This window comes from Megascapheus bottae, chromosome 8 (assembly GCF_031878675.1).
Source record: "Megascapheus bottae isolate mThoBot1 chromosome 8, mThoBot2.hap1, whole genome shotgun sequence".
NCBI lineage: Eukaryota > Metazoa > Chordata > Mammalia > Rodentia > Geomyidae > Megascapheus > Megascapheus bottae.
Genome location: NC_143516.1, coordinates 49,021,377 through 49,026,265, shown reverse-complemented (window position 1 = coordinate 49,026,265; position 4,889 = coordinate 49,021,377). Strand labels below are relative to the sequence as shown.

The 4,889-nt window shown below is 34.7% G+C and overlaps 1 non-coding gene across 1 annotated transcript; it reads left to right on the top strand.

The window, feature by feature from the left end:
• The first annotated feature begins 3,923 nt into the window (after positions 1-3,923).
• LOC150059918 (U1 spliceosomal RNA) lies at positions 3,924-4,085 on the top strand. The gene has a single exon (XR_016536524.1). It is a non-coding gene; the product is annotated as a U1 spliceosomal RNA (small nuclear RNA).
• Positions 4,086-4,889: the final 804 nt, after the last annotated feature.

Here is a 4,889-nt window from a genome sequence, read left to right as displayed (position 1 = left end):
TCTATAGTAACTTAAATAGAATGCTTTTATTTCTCTGTAAAGTGCATCATTAGGAACCAAAATTTTAACAGGAACATAAAGATTAACTACTTTTGAAGTTAAAATCTATAATAAATATCTGCTAGTGCTAAATGATTCAAACTCTGTGCAAATACCATGGAATATCAATCTAAAGCATAAATACATATTTTTAGAAATGAAATTGCAGTATAAGAATCAAATAGAACTAATGGCCTCTGGAAGACTAAGTAATGAGAGAATGACTGATGGTATGAGGTACCAAGTTATTGCACACAGAAAATACAGAGTGTCCATTTTAATATATTCAATAAATACTAATAAAGATCTTCCCTACTCTTAATGAAATTAGTTAATAAATATCAACCAGTGTTTGAAATAATAATCATTAAGGAAATAGATAACAATGACTCAGACTCTGGCTTCTGGAAAGGGCTTCTGAGTGTACAGATAGGGTTAGAATTATTGAAAGGATCAAGAACTGCTGGGGTAGGTGTGTTGCTTCCCTCTCCTTTCCCGACATCATTAGACTTAATCCTTTTGTTTTGTTTTGTTTTTTAATTTTTTTTTGGATTAGGAGTTTTCGTGGGGAAATTGTAGAGGAAAAAAGTGCCTCACTACTGTTTTCCTTATTGTCATCCATGCCTTTTTTGAGTTATACAAACTTTCTTTGTTAAGAACTGAAATCTAATTCCCATAAAGGCTCAGAGTTAGTTTTAGAATGCATAGTTTGAATATTGTAGAGCTGACTTGTCAACTTACCTGTAGAAAATCATTTTCTTAAATAAAAAATATATGCTTCCTGAATTTAAAATGTGAATTATTGATTATAGTGTTTTAAGACTTTGCACTTTTTAATGTACTTCATAGAAAGAACAGGCCAAAAGTATGATCCACAATGCACAAAGATAAGGAATTTGGGGCTTAGTGGTAGAGTGCTTGCCTAGCATACACAAGACCCAGGTTTGATTCCTGGTACCACATAGGTAGAAAAAGCTGGAAGTGGTGCTATGGCTCTAGCCCTGTGCAAGCCCAAGGACAATGTTCAGGCCCTGAGCCCAAGCCCTGACTAGCACAAAAAAAAGATAGGGAATTTGAAATGATTTCACTCCTATAAATCTGCCATTCCATATCCTAAATTTTATTAATGAGCTAAATAAAATATTTTATTTCATACTAATTAAATCATTCAATCTTTGACTGTCAAAAATAAATCACTAATTATTAATAACCTGGCTCCCAAATTTAGCTGCAATTTATGGTTTGGGGGTATGATATCAATCACATGATCAAACTAGTATAGTAAGGTACACGTTGAAAAAAGATTGTAGGGAAACAAAAGTTTTTTGTTCAAGAGTACTTTCTGCATATTTTTAAAACATGAAAATGTAATACTTATTGTTTGACTTGGAGTTTAAAATCGCAAATATGTGTGCATGCCGTAGTAAAATCATTACACAGAAAAGTATCCTGTTATTCCAGGATGGGAGTTCTCACAAAGCCATCTCCCAAATTCTAAGGAGTCATGACAGTACTGTTTAGTGTGTCCCTAAAATGATATAGAAAACTTAATCTTGGTCATCACAAGGTCTGACCTGAAGAGTCTAGGATCAATCCATGATTCACACTTCACTTCTATGACTATATTCATAGATAATCTTCAGCTCTAGCAGAAAGTTTATGCATATCTAAATGAAATCTGTTCTTTCAATAAACTGGTATTAAAGACACAGTAGCTATAAAGCAAAATAGCTTACTACATAAAATAGATCTTAAATTTAACATGACAGAGCAGTGACAGAGAAATAACACACTAGCACACATGCATCAATATGTTAAAGAATGCTGAGTCCAGGGAAGAAACTTTAAAAAACAAGGGCAAGTAGAGAGGTTTTATTCAAAACTATGTGATATTGGAAAAGAGATCTCAGAATTAAGGAAATATGCAAATTATAAAGAACTGAGAAACAACTTTACAGGCTCCATGAGAAAGGACAAAAGCCAAGAGGTGGTGTTTCTCAAGAACAAAATCTACAATCCAGGTAGAGAATAGTGGGAAAGTCTGCAAATGTTGAAGAAATGAGATGTGGCTGGGAGTGTGGCCTAGTGGCAGAGTGCTTGCATAGCATGCACAAAGCCCTGTGTTCAATTCCTCCATACTGCATTCACAGTAAAAGCTAAAAGTGATACTGTGGCTCATGTGGCACTAGCCTTGAGAAAGCTCAAGGACAGTATCCAGGCGGAGTTCCAGCCCCAGGACTGGCAAAAAAGAAAAAAGAAAAAGAAATTAGATATGTTATAGGGTGCATTTTTCCCCTCTCTCATCGCTATTGGTGGTCATTATTAAATTGCTAAACCTGCAAAAGCTATAATATATATCATATATATACATATATATATTTCCAAAAGAAGAGAAAAACAACCTACGACTCCAAGTTTAGCAAAGAAGGAAGGGGAATCTAGGTGCCTAAAGTTAGAAGAAAACTTGTCAAACTTGTCAAAATTTAGTTAAGGTGAGAAAAACATTAAAGCTGTTTGAGGGACTGTGAGGATATAGTTAGATTGTGCAAGGCTCTGGACCCTGGTTCGGATAATGAGCAGATAAGAAAACAGCGGTTTATATCAAGTTTTGATCAGCTGTAAAGTGAACTAGAGTAAGAATTTTTTAGTTCAGCTTATTATTTTTTAAGGCTATTGTTTTTGTTTTGGTGTATCATTTTCTCAAAACAAGTATGTCAGAAACAGAGACTTCCATGTATTCTTATTTTATATTTAATATTATATAGAAAGAAACTGTTTCTGTTAGATCATGGGCTTCAGAAAGATGCCAGTTTTAGACCAAATTGTGACATCTGGTATCTCTGTGACCTTTGGTGAAGGACTTATTCTTTCTTATGAAATGAAGATGCTCACAGTTTTTGCTAGATTTAACAAGTTGTTATTTTTCAACACAGTGGCCAGCACATAAAAGGATTCAGTCAAATACCTCTTTCCCTTTCCAAAAAGCCAAGAAGCTGTTTTAATAACATAAAACATTTTTCTGCTAGGAGAAACAACTGTATTCTATCCCCTAGCAAATATAGGGAAATCATGCCATTTACTGGTTGGAGAAATGATCTTGAAGCTGTTATCTTGAGAGTTCCATGCCTAACATGCCAGCCAGTGGTCCTCTTCTTTTTCTCAAATAGATATAATAACTGAAAACAATTCCCCTCACAAACTTATTTAATAATGTAACTGGTGGAAAATGGTCTTAAGCCCACAAGATGAAAAATGGTTATTATTAAGTGTATGATAAGTTGTTGATAATTAGATGATGTAACAATCAGTGATTGGGAGACACTTATCAAGTGAATCTTGATAAGGAGGGAGATGTTAGGATGGAGAGATCTGGAAAATGCAACACTGACAGAGGAATCTGATTTTCCAAATCTACACATAAACACACACACACACACACACACACACACACACACTCACACAAGCTTCAACTATGTCTGCTAATTTCACTTAGAAAAGTAGTATGAATGGAGTAAGGGCATAAAGGGTGGGTAAATATTTTTTATGTTAGTTAAATAGTATTAAAAAGTTGGAGAGGGGCCGGGAGTTTGGCCTAGTGGTTAAAGTGCTTGCCTAGCATGCATGAAGACCCGGGTTCAATTCCTCGGTACCACATACATAGAAAAAAGCTAAAAAGTTGGAGAAAGTGCTCTAGGCAGCCATGGTATACCAGATTGTCAGAGAAAACTTATGGAAGTGCCATGAGACCTTTTAAGTTTCAGGGGGAAACTGCAACATCTCTGGAACACCGTAAAGATGACCACTAAGTTTTTAGAACCTGACTATGTACAATAAACTGCTGAGTATTTAAACTGTATTTCCTTTGCAAAAAAAATAGCAATTGAATACTTACCTGGCAGGGGAGATACCTGATCATGAAGGTGGTTTTCCCAGGGCGAGGATTATCCATAGCATTCCAGATGTGCTGACCCTGAGGTTTCCCCAAATGTGGGAAACTTGACAGCATAATTTGTGGTTGGGGGGGACTGCGTTCATGCTCTCCTCTGGAAAATAGAATAATAATAATAATAATAATAATAATAATAATAATAATAATTTAGGCCAAATGTCTCCCAGAGTCAACAAAAGCTTAGGAGCTATGGTATAATGAGGCAAGGAAACATAGAAAATAATTAAAAATACTAACAAAATGGCCAAATATGCATTTTGTTGTGATTATTCTGAAGAAATAAAGAAGCATGCATCAGACAGATGTTACTGAGGAGACTATTCAGAACTTTTACTATTATAATTAAACAAATGAAAGGCATGGGCTTGCACAAAGACTGGTGACAGAGATAGCACAGGACTAACTGCTGTCAGAGAAGTTGCTTTAACATGCTTTATCTTCCCTTTAATACTAGATGCATTTTTGCCAAACACTGAAGTAATTAAATCATATTCACAATTAGATGTTTATTTTGGTTGATTTATTTACTGCTTTATTTGCTTTTAATGATCTGTTACAGAGCAACATTTTTCTATGAAGTGGCATGTTTTTTTCATGTCTCCATAAATATAATTTGAAATAACCATTGTCCATTTATGAAACACTTTCAGTTTCCTGTACAAATCACTGTGCTATTAATTAAGCAATGCAATGCCTTCATATCTAAGAGTGTTTTCTTTGGTTAGACACACCCAGAATCTTTCCAATTTACTGAGGTTCTTATTTGCAAGATGTTATTTTTGTTGTTATTTTTCTTAGCAACCTGACTTCTTTACTAAAAGACGACTCAAAATATGTTCTAGATAATATCAATGGAGTCTTGTCTCTGAGCCAGCCCTGTATTCTCAACAATTCATTCACC